Source organism: Lithobates pipiens, unplaced genomic scaffold, assembly GCF_037356315.1.
Source record: "Lithobates pipiens isolate NorthernLeopardFrog02 unplaced genomic scaffold, aLitPip1_a1.2 Scaffold_25, whole genome shotgun sequence".
NCBI lineage: Eukaryota > Metazoa > Chordata > Amphibia > Anura > Ranidae > Lithobates > Lithobates pipiens.
Window position 1 is genome coordinate 235,758,657 of NW_027507787.1, and position 18,616 is coordinate 235,777,272.

General features: G+C 35.7%; 1 protein-coding gene across 1 annotated transcript in view; it reads right to left on the bottom strand.

Moving 5' to 3' along the window:
• Window positions 1-18,616, bottom strand: part of KCNIP2 (potassium voltage-gated channel interacting protein 2) — a 564,205-nt gene that overhangs the window by 424,266 nt on the left and 121,323 nt on the right. The gene's annotated exons all lie outside the window — the stretch shown is intronic.

An 18,616-nucleotide genomic window follows, 5' to 3' on the forward strand; every position in this document is an offset into this window, starting at 1 on the left:
CTATTCTTTTCTATTCTAATCTATCCTTTACTATCTATTCTTTTCTATTCGAATTCTAATGTATTCTATTCAAATTCTAATTTATTCTATTCGAAATTTCAGAAGCTGGTTAAATTCTATTTTATCCTTTTTTTTATTATTACTATTATATTATTACTATTATTATTATTATTATTACTATTATATTATTACTATTATTATTATTACTATTATTACTATTATTTTCTATTCAAATCTATTCTTTAGTTTTATTTATTATTCTTTTCTTTTCTATTTGAATTCTAAATTTATTCTATTCGAAATTTGAATTTCGGAAGCTGATTAAATTCTATTTTATCCTATAGGTTTTTTTTATTATTATTACTATTATTATTATTATATTATTACTATTATTATTATTACTATTATTACTATTATTTTCTATTCAAATCTATTCTTTAGTTTTATTTATTATTCTTTTCTTTTCTATTTGAATTCTAAATTTATTCTATTCGAAATTTGAATTTCGGAAGCTGATTAAATTCTATTTTATCCTATAGGTTTTTTTTATTATTATTATTACTATTATTATTATTATATTATTACTATTATTATTATTACTATTATTACTATTATTTTCTATTCAAATCTATTCTTTAGTTTTATTTATTATTCTTTTCTTTTCTATTTGAATTCTAAATTTATTCTATTCGAAATTTGAATTTCGGAAGCTGGTTAAATTCAATTTTATCCTATAGGTTTTTTTTTTTATTATTACTATTATTATTATTATATTATTACTATTATTATTATTACTATTATTACTATTATTTTCTATTCAAATCTATTCTTTAGTTTTATTTATTATTCTTTTATTTGCTATTTGAATTCTAAATTTATTCTATTCGAAATTTGAATTTCGGAAGAGGGTTATGGCCGGGAAGCTGTGTATGGTTTGACAAAGGGGCAGTCCTGCTGCCCCCCAAAAGGCATAGCCACGCCCCCTCCACCTCCTCTTGACATCATCACCCAGCCGATAAAGGTGCTGAATGGAGCGGCAGCCATCTTACTACACCAGGAAGGCACCGCTGTGCCAGCTTGAAGCCTGACAGCTCTACTTTCACCGCTGAAGAGTTAAGCTGCCTGTGGATTGTGCCAAGTCAGCAGGTGACTAATGTTCTGATAGACTGGGTCTAATGAGGTGTGTCAAAGCCTAATAATAATAATAATAATAATAATAATAATAATGATAATAATAATACAGGGTGATTGATAATAATAATAATTATAATAATAATTATTATAATAATTATTATTATAATAATAATTATTATAATAATAATAATACAGGGTGATTGATAATAATAATAATTATAATAATAATGATAATAATAATACAGGGTGATTGATAATTATAATAATAATAATAATAATACAGGGTGATTGATAATAATAATAATTATAATAATAATAATAATAATAATACAGGGTGATTGCTAATAATAATAATAATAATAATAATAATAATAATGATAATAATAATAATAATACAGGGTGATTGATAATAATAATAATAATAATAATAATAATAATAATAATAATAATAATAATGATAATAATAATAATAATACAGGGTGATTGATAATTATTATTATAATAATAATAATACATGGTGATTGATTGAAGCAGATGCATGTTTACAGTCATTTCTGCTCTCTAGTGGAAGGGTTTAGAATCCCTCTTAACAATCTTTATTAATTTCTGACGGGAAGAAATACGAACACAAAATCTCTGTCACACAACGAGCATTTGGATTGGGCGTTGATCGCCTCTCCGGAGACAAATCACAACTGGCATCAAAATGATTTATTTGCAAATTACTTATCAAAAGATTGTTGAGAGAAAAAAAAAAAAAAAAAGGAGGTAATTAATATGAGATTAATTGAGAGGAGAAATGATTTGATGATTTGCATAGTAATTAGCGGAACATGAATTTAAATACATACATAAATAATAATATGTTTAAATAATAATAATTGACTAATATGTAGTTTATTGATATTTTATTTATTTAAAGTATTATTATTTGAATAAATAAATAGCAATATTAGCTTAGTAAATTCTTGTATACATATAATAATGTGCTAAATAAATACAATTACTAATTTAAATAAATACATAAAAAATAATAACAACAATAATAAAAAGTATTATAATTATTTAATAATATGTATTTTATTGTTTATTTATTTCAATTGTAATTAATAATATACTACTACTACTAAAAAGAATAATAATCTTGCCTTTCATCAGCAGTAAGTGCTGAAATATTCCTTTTCTTAAGTGGTCATCAGTGGAATAGTGCTTCTCTTTTATTAGAATTATAATAATAGAATAATAAAAAATAATAATATTATATTTATACATTAAAATATTAAATATATTAATATAAAATATAATAATATTATGAAAATTTTATAATAAAATATAAGAGTCTGTGCTGCACTTTAGGTACATTCAGCATTATATTTGCTATAATAAAAAGCACATCCCATATCAGAAAGCTGAGTAGGAGGTTTCAATCAGACAAAGTAGCGGCAAAGCAAACAGTGACTGCAGTAGTGTCTCCATAGCTATTATTTTATATTTAAAAAATAAAAAAATATTTCTACACCTGCGTCTTTAAAAAAAAAAATATTTAAATAATTATTTCTACACCTGCATCCCATAAAAATGCCTGTGGATTGTGCCAAGTCAGCAGGTGACTAATGTTCTGATAGACTGGGTCTAATGAGGTGTGTCAAAGCCTAATAATAATAATAATAATAATAATAATAATAATAATGATAATAATAATACAGGGTGATTGATAATAATAATAATTATAATAATAATAATACAGGGTGATTGATAATAATAATAATTATAATAATAATGATAATAATAATACAGGGTGATTGATAATTATAATGATAATAATAATACAGGGTGATTGATAATAATAATAATTATAATAATAATAATAATAATAATACAGGGTGATTGATAATAATAATAATAATAATAATAATGATAATAATAATAATAATACAGGGTGATTGATAATAATAATAATAATAATAATAATAATAATAATGATAATAATAATAATAATACAGGGTGATTGATAATTATTATTATAATAATAATAATACATGGTGATTGATTGAAGCAGATGCATGTTTACAGTCATTTCCGCTCTCTAGTGGAAGGGTTTAGAATCCCTCTTAACAATCTTTATTAATTTCTGACGGGAAGAAATACGAACACAAAATTTCCGTCACACAACGAGCATTTGGATTGGGCGTTGATCGCCTCTCCGGAGACAAATCACAACTGGCATCAAAATGATTTATTTGCAAATTACTTATCAAAAGATTGTTGAGAGAAAAAAAAAAAAGGAGGTAATTAATATGAGATTAATTGAGAGGAGAAATGATTTGATGATTTGCATAGTAATTAGCGGGCTGCGCTGGTCGGTAATCACGCTTGTCTGAGATGTCCCGTCAGCGGCTAATTATGCGGCGCACACAGAGAATGGCGCGCATTTCCCAAATACAAAGCAAACCGCCGCTCCCGCTTTAATGTATATAATCGGCAAAAATAATACCGAATCTGATTAGACGGCTAATTTGAGTCATTAACGGGTCGGGTTTAATGAACACAATTCATGGCAGAGCGATTACCGAGAAAGGAACGTAAAGTGGAACTCCGGGGGAGACGGAGACGATCGGGCCGACTCCCCAACTATCAACCGCGCTTCAGCTTTTCCCAACCTGTCTCACCACGGAGGGGGGGAAATAATTCCTGGACCTCTGATAAAAGTTATTAAATCTGCATCACACTCCCCTGCAGCTCTTCCCTTTAGAGTGTAAGCTCCATGAGCGAGGGCCTCCTATTCCTTCTGTATCGAACTATATAGTATTTGTACTGCCCCCCCCCCCCCCCACAATGTAAAGCACTGCGCAAACTGTTGGCGCTATATAAATCCTGTATTATAATAAAAATAATATTAGGCTGGTCAGTAAGTTTTTGTAAACATAATAATATACTAAATAATTACTAATAATAATTTAAACAAATACATACATAAATATTATTATTCATTTTTTTCTTTATGTGATTATTTCAATTATTATTAATAATAATTTATATATAATAATTTACATAATTATAGAGAAATAATATGTAGTTTAATTGGTTATTTATTACAATTATTATTATTTAAATAATAATAATAATAGTCTGGTCAGTACATTTTTGTAAACATATAATAATATACTAAATAATTACTAATAATAATTTAAACAAATACATACATAAATATTATTATTCATTTTTTCTTTATGTGTTTATTTAAATTATTAATAATAATTTATATAATAATAATAGATTAATATGTAATTGTTTTTTTTATTAAAATTATTATTATTTAAATACAAAATAATAATAATATTAGTCTGGTCAGTAAGTTTTTGTAAATATATAATATACTAAATAATTACTAATATTAATTTAAACAAATACATACATAAATATTTTTTTTTTATGTGTTTATTTAAATTATTATTATTTAAATAAAAATAATAATAAAAATAATATTAGCCATGGTCAGTAAGTTCTTGTATACATATAATACTATACTCATAACCCTATACTAAATAAATAAATAATTTAAATAAATACATACATACATACATACATACATATTATTATTAATATTATGTGTTTATTTAAATTATTATCACCATCATCACTAAGTAATTTGTATAATAATTTAAATAATAATTTTAATAATATGTAGTTTATTGGTTAATTATTTAAATAAAAATATTAAGAATAATAATAATATTACTTGGTCAGTAAGTTTTTGTATACATATAATATACTAAATTAATAAATATTTTTTTTTCTTTATGTGTTTATTTAAATTATTATTATTAATAATAATAATTTATGTAATACTTGAAATGATACATATTAATATTTTGTTTTTTATTTATGTAAATTATAATAATAATAAAAATAATAATAATAATAATAATAATAATAATAATAATAATATTAGCCTGGTCAGTAATAATAAATAAATAATAATATAAATAATAATAAATATACATTATTATTATTATTATTATTATTACTTATGTGATTATTTATATTGTTACTTATGTGATTATTTAAACTATTATCATCATCATCATCATCATTATTAATAATATTGGTTATTTAAAATAATAATGATATTAAATATTTGCCTGGTCAGTGCTTGTATACATATAATACTATACAAACTAAAAATAATAACATGAATTTAAATACATACATAAATAATAATATGTTTAAATAATAATAATTGACTAATATGTAGTTTATTGATATTTTATTTATTTAAATTATTATTATTTGAATAAATAAATAGCAATATTAGCTTAGTAAATTCTTGTATACATATAATAATGTGCTAAATAAATACAATTACTAATTTAAATAAATACATAAAAAATAATAACAACAATAATAAAAAGTATTATAATTATTTAATAATATGTATTTTATTGTTTATTTATTTCAATTGTAATTAATAATATACTACTACTACTAAAAAGAATAATAATCTTGCCTTTCATCAGCAGTAAGTGCTGAAATATTCCTTTTCTTAAGTGGTCATCAGTGGAATAGTGCTTCTCTTTTATTAGAATTATAATAATAGAATAATAAAAAATAATAATATTATATTTATACATTAAAATATTAAATATATTAATATAAAATATAATAATATTATGAAAATTTTATAATAAAATATAAGAGTCTGTTCTGCACTTTAGGTACATTCAGCATTATATTTGCTATAATAAAAAGCACATCCCATATCAGAAAGCTGAGTAGGAGGTTTCAATCAGACAAAGGGAGCGGCAAAGCAAACAGTGACTGCAGTAGTGTCTCCATAGCTATTATTTTATATTTAAAAAATAAAAAAATATTTCTACACCTGCGTCTTTAAAAAAAAATTATTTAAATAATTATTTCTACACCTGCATCCCATAAAAATTTAAATAAAAAAGCGAAAAAAAGGTTATATTTAATAAATAAGAATTTCTATGCCTGCGTCTCTCTTATTTTTATTTGAATAATTATTTAATAAATATTTCTACACCTGTGTCTTTTACATTTTTTTATTTAAATAATTCTTTCTACACCTGCTTCCCATAAAAATGAAAAAATAAATAAAAATAAAAATGATATTTAATAAATAAGAATTTCTACGCCTGCGTTTTTTTATTTGAATAATTATTTTTATACCTGCGTCCCGTAAAAAAATGATAAATAAAAAAAAAATTACATTTAATAAATAAATATTTCTACACCTGTGTCTAATTATTATTTTTTTTATTTAAAAAATAAATAAAAATGAAAAATAAAAAGAATAAAAAATAAATATTTCTACACCTGTGTCTTTTACATTTTTTTATTTAAATAATTCTTTCTACACCTGCATCTCATAAAAATGAAAAAACAAAAAAACAAAAAACAAAATAAAAATTATATTTAATAAATAAGAATTTCTATGCCTGCGTTTTTTTTTAATTTGAATAATAATTTTTATACCTGCGTCCCATAAAAAATGATAAATAAAATAAAAATTACATTTAATAAATAAATATTTCTATACCTGCGTCTAATTATTATTTTTTTATTTAAAAATAAATAAAAATGAAAAAAATAAAAAGAATAAAAAATAAATATTTCTACACCTGAGTCTTTTACATTTTTTTATTTAAATAATTCTTTCTACACCTGCATCCCATAAAAATGAAAAACAAAAACAAAAAAACTAAATAAAAATTATATTTAATAAATAAGAATTTCTACGCCTGCATTTTTTTTAAATTTGAATAATTTTTATACCTGCGTCCCATAAAAAAATGATAAATAAAATAAAAATTACATTTAATAAATAAATATTTCTACACCTGTGTCTAATTATTATTTTTTTATTTAAAAAATAAATAAAAATGAAAACTAAAAAGAATAAAAATAACATTTAATAAATAAATATTTCTACACCTGCGTCTTTTAAAAAAAAAAAAAAAACTTTAAATAATTATTTCTACACCTGCATCTCATAAAAATGGAAAAACAAACAAAATAAAAATGACATTTAATAAATAAAAATTTCTATACCTGCATCCCATAAAAAAAATGAAAAAAATAACAAAATAAAAATGACATTTAATAAATAAAAATTTCTACACCTGCATCCAATAAAAAAAAGAAAAATAACAAAATAAAAATGACATTTAATAAATAAATGTGTGTCTTATTTTATTTTTTTAATTTTCAAAAAATAAATAAATAAAAATGAAAAAAAAAATAAAGATTAAAAATAACATTTCATAAATAAATAATTCTTTCTACACCTGCATCCCATAAAAATGAAAAAATAAATAAAAATAAAAATGATATTTAATAAATAAGAATTTCTACGCCTGCATTTTTTTAAATTTGAATAATTATTTTTATACCTGCGTCCCATAAAAAATGATAAATAAAATAAAAATGAAAAAAAAAAGATAAAAAATAACATTTCATAAATAAATAATTCTTTCTACACCTGCATCCCATAAAAATGAAAAAATAAATAAAAATAAAAATGATATTTAATAAATAAGAATTTCTACGCCTGCGTTTTTTTTTATTTGAATAATTATTTTTATACCTGCGTCCCATAAAAAATGATAAATAAAATAAAAATTACATTTAATAAATAAATATTTCTACACAAAAAACAAAAAATAAAATAAAAATTATATTTAATAAATAAGAATTTCTACGCCTGCGTTTTTTTTAAATTTGAATAATTATTTTTATACCTGCGTCCCATAAAAAATGATAAATAAAATAAAAATTACATTTAATAAATAAATATTTCTACACCTGTGTCTAATTATTATTTTTTTATTTAAAAAATAAATAAAAATGAAAAATAAAAAGAATAAAAATAACATTTAATAAATTAAATATTTCTACACCTGTGTCTTTTTAAAAAACAAAACAAAAACACTTTAAATAATTATTTCTACACCTGCATCCCATAAAAATGGAAAAACAAACAAAATAAAAATGACATTTAATAAATAAAAATTTCTATACCTGCATCCCATTAAAAAAAAAAAAAAAATAACAAAATAAAAATGACATTTAATAAATAAAAATTTCTATACCTGCATCCCATATATAAAAAAAAGAAAAAATAACAAAATAAAAATGACATTTAATAAATAAAAATGTATATACCTGCATCCCATAAAAAAAAAAAAGAAAAAATAACAAAATAAAAATGACATTTAATAAATAAAAATTTATATACCTGCATCCCATAAAAAAAAAAAAAAGAAAAAATAACAAAATAAAAATGACATTTAATAAATAAAAATGTATATACCTGCATCCCATAAAAAAAAAAGAAAAAATAACAAAATAAAAATGACATTTAATAAATAAAAATTTATACACCTGCATCCCATAAAAAAATGAAAAATAACAAAATAAAAATGACATTTAATAAATAAAAATTTATACACCTGCATCCCATAAAAAAATGAAAAATAACAAAATAAAAATGACATTTAATAAATAAAAATGTATACACCTGCATCCCATAAAAAAAATGAAAAATAACAAAATAAAAATGACATTAAATAAATAAATGTGTCTTATTTTTTTAATTTTCATAAAATAAATAAATAAAAATGAAAAAAAAAAAAAAAGATTAAAAATAACATTTCATAAATAAATAAATATTTCTACACCTGCGTCTTACAAAAGCGTCATTCCACCTATCACAGCCAGCCTGAACGGTTTCCAGGCCTGCGGGTTGTTTTTTTTATTATTATTTATTTATTTATTTTTAAAGCCGTAACTCCTGCTAAATATTTCATCAGCTTTTAAAAGTCTTGTTGTTCCCGGCTTTAGGCAGAATCTGTCCTCCTCCGTGTCAGTCAGGTAATGGAGGCGCGAGAAAGAAAAGAAACATAAATAATTCAGTTGTTTTCGGGGTGCCGATTCTCTAGGTGTGAATGTTCTTTTCCCCTGACAGTTTATATTACGTGAGGCCGGGTCCCGCCAGCAGCACTGCTGCGCCTCTTTTACCGCAGGCAGGTATCGCCAATCAGCCGCCGCTCCCCTGTGCCAGCTCTGGCGACTCGCCGGGCTTAGGAAAATACACCTAGGATACAGAGCTGTGTATATATTGGGTGAAGAAGAAAAAAAATTCCCCATAAATCAGCAACAATTAAACCCCCAGCAGCAACAAAAGATCCTCCTACCATCAAAAATAATTCCTCTAGCAGCAGTAAATCCTCCATAAAGCAGCAACTATAATTCCCCCAGCAGCAACTATACTTCACCCAGCAGCAACTATAAATCCCCCAGCAGCAACTATAAATCCCCCAGCAGAAACAATACATCCCCCAGCAGAAACAATATATTTTACACAGCAGCAACGATAAGTTCCCTACCAGCAACAATAAATACTCCACAAAACAGCAGCAATAGAACCCACAGCAGAAACGATAGATTCACCGGGCAGCAAATAAATCCCCAAAAAAGCAACAATACACCACCCCCCCCCCCCCCAAGCAGCAACAATAGATCTCCAAGAAGCAACAAAAAAAAAAAAAACAGCAGCAACAATAAATAAATCCTCCCCGCAGAAACAATACATTTCTTCAACAAGCAGCAACAATAATCCCCCCCACCCCCCAGCAGCAATAATCCCCCCCCAGCAGCACAATAAAACAATAAACCCCCATGCAGCAATAGCCCCCCCAGAGAGCAACAATTCCCAATACAGCAACAATAGATCCCGCAGGCAGGAACAATAGATCTGCCAGACAGCAATAATAAATCCACCCCCCCTCCCCCCCTGCACGCAGCAAAAATAATTCCCCTAGCAGCAACAATAAATCTCTCTAGCATGAAAGATCATTTTCCCAGCAGCAACGCAAAAAAATCCCAGCAGCAACAGTAGATCCTCCAGCAACAACAATAAATACCCCAGCAGCAACAATAGACTCCCTTGTCAGCAAATTTTTTTACCCCAGCAGCAACAATACCCCTCACCCCCCCCCCCGCAGCAACAATAGATTCTCCAGAAAAAAAGCAGCTACATTAACCCATACCCCCCGCAGCAACAATAGATCCTCCAGCAACAACAATAAATCCCCCAGCAGCACCAATAGACTCCACTGCCAGCAATAATATTTCCCCTCAGCAGCAACAATACCCCGCACACCCCGCAGCAACAATAGATTCTGCAGAAAAAAACAATAAATCCCCCAGCAGCAACAATACCCCCCACCCCCCGCAGCAACAATAGATTCTCCAGAAAAAAACAATATTTCCCCCAGCAGCAACACTACCCCCCACCCCCGCAGCAACAATAGATTCTCCAGAAAAAACAATAAATCCCCCAGCAGCAACAACACGCCCCACCCCCGCAGCAACAATAGATTCTCCAGAAAAAACAATAAATCCCCCAGCAGCAACAACACGCCCCACCCCCGCAGCAACAATAGATTCTCCTGAAAAAACAATAAATCCCCCAGCAGCAACAATACCCCCCACCCCCCGCAGCAACAATAGATTCTCCAGAAAAAACAATAAATCCCCCAGCAGCAACAATACGCCCCACCCCCCGCAGCAACAATAGATTCTACAGAAAAAACAATAAATCCCCCAGCAGCAACAATACGCCCCACCCCCCGCAGCAACAATAGATTCTACAGAAAAAAACAATAAATCCCCCAGCAGCAACAACACGCCCCACCCCTCGCAGAAACAATAGATTCTTTAGCAAAAAAACAATAAATCCCCCAGTAGCAACAATACGCCCCACCCCCGCAGCAACAATAGATTCTACAGAAAAAACAATAAATCCCCCAGCAGCAACAATACGCCCCACCCCCCCGCAGCAACAATAGATTCTACATAAAAAAACAATAAATCCCCCAGCAGCAACAATAGACTCCATTGCCAGCAATATTTTCCCCAGCAGCGACAATACCCCCCCACCTCCCACAGCAACAATAGATTCTCCAGCAACAACAATAAACCCCCCAGCAGCAACAATAGCCTCCCCTTGCCAGCAATAATATTTCCCCCGGCAGCAACAATAAATCCTCCATAAAGCAGGGGGAAGTGTCGGAACTGAGCAGCGGCCCGTTCCCGCTGAGAAAAAGAATATTTAGCAATATTTACCTTTATATAGAGTCCTGAATTAGCCGGTCTGCACTGTATGCATTGGGGGAGGGGCTGTACTGTAGGCATTGGGGGAGGGGCTGTACTGTAGGCATTGGGGGAGGGACTTCAGACTGTAAGCTCCTTGGGGGCGGGGTCTGATGTACAATATGCAAAGTGCTGTGTAGATTGCCGGTAATAAATACAAAATGAAACGTTTTCTTTCTTAGGCCCCCCAAAAAAAGCAAGTTGGGAGCATTTCCCACAATGCACCTCTGTGAGGGGGAGGGGCTCCGGTGGTTCCTCGCAGTCGTTCCCCATATAGTGAGAGGCTGACAAGTGGGCGGAAAGCGCGTCGGTGATGAATGTTTTCTACATATTATAAATGTCACCTCCGCTGTTTAGGATTTTACTACGTTAGGAAGATGGTGCTGAAAAAATTCACTCACTCCCGTCTTCCTCACTCTCCCCTCCCCCAGTGATCAGACTGTACATTGTAACTTTGTAAAAGGAGGAGGAGTCATTTCCTCAGTCTCCCCTCCCCCGGTGATCAGACTGTACATTGTAACTTTGTATCAGGCAGGAGGAAGTGTTTCTTCAGGTCTCGTTCACACAAGGTGCGTTGGAGCGTGCGCACATTTTTTTTTCGTCTCGTCGCGTTTCGTCTTAGGACGGCCCACTGTAATGAATGGGCTGCCCTAAGGTTGCAACGTGAAAAGTACTCGGCGCGCACTCGAGAACGACGCGTTGTGGGCGGCGCAGAGATGGTGGAAACGTTTTCCGCCTGGGAGCGCCACTGAGAATGAACGGCGCCGGCGTGCATTTGAGAAAACATCGAGCCTTTTTGTGATTTTGCACGTGCTCTTGGTGTAGACAAGCCCCTCCCCTCCCCCCCCAGTGATTGGTCTGCAACATTGTATCCTCGTAGCAAATCAGAAGGCGAGAGGCCGCAGCAAGGGGGCTGACCTGCGTCAGACATTTGTGAACACAGCCAAAAAACGACAAACACAGCGCCCCGACTTTATTGAACGCTACAATCGATTATTTCTGGCGGCGTGTTACCAGAAGGATCCCGGAGTGACATACTGTATATATATATATCATGCAGGGACTCCAATTTTATGGAATTAAAAAAAAACAAAAAAACAAGCTCCTAATGATGAATCCGCCGCCAGGCGATCGCAAAGGACGAGGAGAGCTGGTGCATTACTGTAAGTGGCCGGCTCGTGCGCCCGTTACCCGTCAGAGGAAGAGCGCGGCGGGCACCAGCTAATAAGTAAATCCGTTCTGACGGGCAGATTGCGAGTCAGCGGAGGAGAAGGGAAGACGCTGCCGGGAGGGGGAGGGGAGCTTCTAAAAATAGATGCGATGTATAGGAAACGTAACGCTGAGAGACGACGGCTGGAGCTCGGAAATCGCTGCGAATTATTGGGATCGCTGTTACGGAGAGAGAAGGAAAAAAATATATATAGAAGGAAGCGAAATCCGCTAATTGATTTAAGGGAAATGTAAAATGCACGAGGCGGGGGAGGGGAGGGGGGCGCTCATTAGAGGACCTGCCTGGTGGTTTGTAAGGCTCCGTTCATCTCTAGGGGGCACCGCAGAATACACGGGGTCACACCGGGGCGGCTTTCTGATTACTCGTCTTCAGTGCAATTTCAAAGCCGCACATCACTGCAATTTGTACCTTGCGACTTCCTCCCACTGACACCAATGATGGGGCACTATTCCTCCCACTGACACCAATGATGGGGCACTATTCCTCCCACTGACACCAATGATGGGGCACTATTCCTCACACTGACACCAATGATGGGGCACTATTCCTCACACTGACACCAATGATGGGGCACTATTCCTCCCACTGACACCAATGATGGGGCACTATTCCTCCCACTGACACCAATGATGGGGCACTATTCCTCCCACTGATACCAATGATGGGGCACTATTCCTCCCACTGACACCAATGATGGGGCACTATTCCTCACACTGACACCAATGATGGGGCACTATTCCTCCCACTGACACCAATGATGGGGCACTATTCCTCCCACTGACACCAATGATGGGGCACTATTCCTCCCACTGACACCAATGATGGGGCACTATTCCTCCCACTGACACCAATGATGGGGCACTATTCCTCCCACTGATACCAATGATGGGGCACTATTCCTCCCACTGACACCAATGATGGGGCACTATTCCTCCCACTGACACCAATGATGGGGCACTATTCCTCCCACTGACACCAATGATGGGGCACTATTCCTCCCACTGACACCAATGATGGGGCACTATTCCTCCCACTGACACCAATGATGGGGCACTATTCCTCCCACTGACACCAATGATGGGGCACTATTCCTCCCACTGACACCAATGATGGGGCACTATTCCTCCCACTGACACCAATGATGGGGCACTATTCCTCACACTGACACCAATGATGGGGCACTATTCCTCACACTGACACCAATGATGGGGCACTATTCCTCCCACTGATACCAATGATGGGGCACTATTCCCCCCACTGATACCAATGATGGGGCACTATTCCCCCCACTGATACCAATGATGGGGCACTATTCCTCCCACTGATACCAATGATGGGGCACTATTCCTCCCACTGACACCAATGATGGGGCACTATTCCTCCCACTGACACCAATGATGGGGCACTATTCCTCCCACTGACACCAATGATGGGGCACTATTCCTCCCACTGACACCAATGATGGGGCACTATTCCTCACACTGACACCAATGATGGGGCACTATTCCTCCCACTGATACCAATGATGGGGCACTATTCCTCCCACTGACACCAATGATGGGGCACTATTCCTCCCACTGACACCAATGATGGGGCACTATTCCTCCCATTAAACCCAATGATGGGGCACTATTCCTATAGGGCAGTGTACTTGTGTCAGGGTTTTTTGTTCCAATGACACTGTGCAATATGCACTCCTGACCCCTGCACTCAGTATGTTAGGCACTCCTTTCCTCTGCACTGTGTGTGTAAGACACTCCTAAACCCCTGCATTCTGTACATTACACATTCCTGACTTCTGAATTCTTTATGTTGCACAGTCCTGTCCCCCGCATTGTATGTTGCACACTCCTGTCCCCTGCACTCTGTATGATATGCACTGCTGTCCCCTGCACTCTGTTTGTTAGGCACTCCTGAGCCCTGCACTCTGTATGTTACACACTCCTGAGCCCTGCACTCTGTATGTTACACACTCCTGACCCCTGCACTCTGTATGTTAGGCACTCCTGACCCCTGCACTCTGTATGTTAGGCACTCCTGACCCCTGCACTCTGTATGTTACACACTCCTGACCCCTGCACTCTGTATGTTACACACTCCTGACCCCTGCACTCTGTATGTTAGGCACTCCTGACCCCTGCACTCTGTATGTTAGGCACTCCTGACCCCTGCACTCTGTATGTTACACACTCCTGACCCCTGCACTCTGTATGTTACACACTCCTGACCCCTGCACTCTGTATGTTAGGCACTCCTGACCCCTGCACTCTGTATGTTAGGCACTCCTGACCCCTGCACTCTGTATGTTACACACTCCTGACCCCTGCACTCTGTATGTTACACACTCCTGACCCCTGCACTCTGTATGTTAGGCACTCCTGACCCCTGCACTCTGTATGTTAGGCACTCCTGACCCCTGCACTCTGTATGTTACACACTCCTGACCCCTGCACTCTGTATGTTACACACTCCTGACCCCTGCACTCTGTATGTTAGGCACTCCTGACCCCTGCACTCTGTATGTTAGGCACTCCTGACCCCTGCACTCTGTATGTTACACACTCCTGACCCCTGCACTCTGTATGTTACACACTCCTGACCCCTGCACTCTGTATGTTACACACTCCTGACCCCTGAACATGAAAGATGTAATAAAGGTTAAATCCATGACCCTAGTTGTGCAGTGCATTCTGGGCTTTCTATATAAAAAGGAGCTCACTGTATTTTTGTACACAAGTTCATTTTATATCCTTAATAATTTGTACCAACTTTGTATTTCCCCACACGGTAAGTAATGCCGCTGATTGTTCGGTGCACACCGAGCTTTCTAAAGAGAAAGCCCAGCACCAGGTCTTTATCTTCTGTCACAGCAAAAAAATCCGGGCAGGTTGTGCTCATTGTGCAACAAAAAGGAGGACGGTGCTTTTCCTATTTCTCAATCAGCGGCTCGTATAATAAGAGCTACCATGGAGGCCTGGTAAGAACACGGGCTATTCACAGCAAAGTAGTCAAGTCAGCCCGCTAAGAAAAGGCACTGCAGGTAAAAAGCTCCATTTGCTGCCGGTAAACTGTAAATATGACTTAAAAAAAATGTAAATTCTTAGTGCCGCGGATCTAATTCCTCTCCAGAGCTCCGGCGTTTCTTCATCGCCTTCTGGAGCTCCGGAGATTAATCTTCAAGGAGAGCAAAGTTATAATTTGAGAGTCCGCTGCTTATCTGCAGGAGCCAATCTCCAGGGGTCTTTGTTCCTCTGAATGAAGAGTTTAACAGATAAAGGACGGTCTATCAGAAGAAGAGCGGGCAGAGGAAAGGCCGCCAACACATCGCCCACAGGCCTCCTGTAGGGGGGGCCTTGCCAATCACAACCTGCTATGGCATAGCTGCCAAGACTGGCTATGATGGCACCTGCCCTGCTGCCTTACAAGTGATGTCATTGTCTACTGTATGTACACCAGCGGGCACCGCTGCCCAGTGACTGGCTCCTCCTGCAAGCCATGACTGGCACCCACAAGGTGAAAGTAAATGGAGCATCAGATAGTACTGATGTCATCAGCCAAGGTTATTTCTGTGTTTTACCAGCCCTTCCGAGTTGTACCAACATACGTCAGGTGCCCCCCCCCCCCTCAGATTGGCCCCTTACATCAGATACCCCCATCAGAGTGCCCCTTAACATCATGTGCCCCCATCAGAGTGATCTCTTACATCAGTTGTCATCTTCACAGTGCCCCCTAATATCAGTGTCCCCATCAGAACCCTCCTTACATCAGTGTCCCCATCAGAATCTTGCTGACGTCAGTGTCCCCATCAGAACCCTCCTTATAACAGTGTCCCCATCATGATCCTCCTTATATCAGTGTCCCCATCAGAACCCTCCTTATAACAGTGTCCCCATCATGATCCTCCTTATATCAGTGTCCCCATCAGAACCCTCCTTATAACAGTGTCCCCATCATGATCCTCCTTATATCAGTGTCCCCATCAGAACCCTCCTTATAACAGTGTCCCCATCAGAATCTTGCTGACGTCAGTGTCCCCATCAGAACCCTCCTTATATCAGGTGTCCTCTTCACAGTGCCTCCTTACATCAGTGTCCCCATTAGAATCCTCCTTATACCATGTGTTCCCATTAGAATCCTCCTTTTATCAGAGTGCCCCCCCCCCCATCAGAGTGCCCCCTTACATCAGGGGTCTTTATCACAGTGTCACCCTTACATTAGGTGCCCCATCAGAATCCTCCTTTTATCAGGTGCCCCCATCAAAGTGCCACCATCGGAATCCGCCTTACAACAGGTGCCCCCATCAGCATCCACCTTAAATCAAGTGTCCCCCATTAGCATCCTCCCTTTATCGGGTGCCCCCTTACATCGGGGGTCTTTATCACAGTACCACCCTTACATTAGAATATACAAAATACCCCGCGCAACCATAAAACAAAAAAACAAAAAGCAAAAAAATTAGCAGCTAGCACAACACACAGATAGATTTGTTGTCAAGTGAAAAAGTGCATACAGTGCAACGTTAATATATCCATCTAAACTATTATAATGAAATCATAAATGAATATCAATAAATAATAATCAATGTTGTGACATGAACTACAAATCGCACTTATTTGATAAATGCAAAGGAAGAAATACACTTCAACAACACTGACACGTGTATAATACAATATAAACAAAATATACGTTTAAAAATCAAAAATGAGTATAAAAACTTGTTCACCCTTACATTAGGTATGCCCATCAGAATCCTCCTTTTATCAGGTGCCCCCATCAAAGTGCCACCATCAGAATCCTCCTTACATCAGGTGCCCCCATCAGCATCCACCTTACATCAGGTGTTCTCATTAGCATCCTCCTTTTATCAGATGCCCCCATCAGAGTGACCCCTTACACCAGCTGTCCTCTTCACAGTGTCTCCTTACATTGGGTGTCGACATTAGAATCCTCCTTATATCAAATGCCCCCATTGTAATCCTCCTTACATCAGCTGCCCCCTTACATCAGGTGTCCCCATCAGAATGCCCCCTTACATCAGGGATCTTTATCACAATGCCACCCTTACATTAGGTGCCCCCACCATAATTCTCCTTATTTCAGGTGCCCCCATCAGAATCTGCCTTACATCGGGTGTTCCCATTAGCACCCTGCTTATATTAGGTGTCCCATCATGTTTCCCTGTCAAAGTGCCCCCTTACATCAGGTGTCCCCATTAGCATCCTCCCTTTATCAGGTGCCCCCATCAGAGTGCCCCCTTACATCAGGTTTACCCATCAGAGTCACCTCTTACATAATTTGCCCCCATCAGAGTGCCCTCTTACATCAGGGGGCTTTATCACAGTGCTTCCTTATATCAGGGTCCCCATCAGAATGCCTCCTTACAGCAGGGGTCTTTATCATGGTGCCCCCCTTTCGGTGCCCCCATCAGAATTCTCCTTATATCAGGTGTCCCCATCAGAGTGCCCCTTTACATTAGGTGTCCCCATCAGAGTGCCCCTTTACATCAGGTGTCCCCATCAGAGTGCCCCCTTTACATCAGGTGTCCCCACCAGAGTGCCCCTTTACATCAGGTGTCCCCATCAGAGTGCCCCCTTACATCAGGTGTCCCCATCAGAGTGCCCCCTTACACCAGGTGTCCCCATCAGAGTGCCCCTTTACACCAGGTGTCCCCATCAGAGTGCCCCCTTACATCAGGTGTCCCCATCAGAGTGCCCCCTTACATCAGGTGTCCCCATCAGAGTGCCCCCTTACATCAGGTGTCCCCATCAGAGTGCCCCTTTACATCAGGTGTCCCCATCAGAGTGCCCCTTTACATCAGGTGTCCCCATCAGAGCGCCCCTTTACATCAGGTGTCCCCATCAGAGTGCCCCCTTTACATCAGGTGTCCCCACCAGAGTGCCCCTTTACATCAGGTGTCCCCATCAGAGTGCCCCCTTACACCAGGTGTCCCCATCAGAGTGCCCCCTTACACCAGGTGTCCCCACCAGAGTGCCCCTTTACACCAGGTGTCCCCATCAGAGTGCCCCCTTACACCAGGTGTCCCCATCAGAGTGCCCCCTTACATCAGGTGTCCCC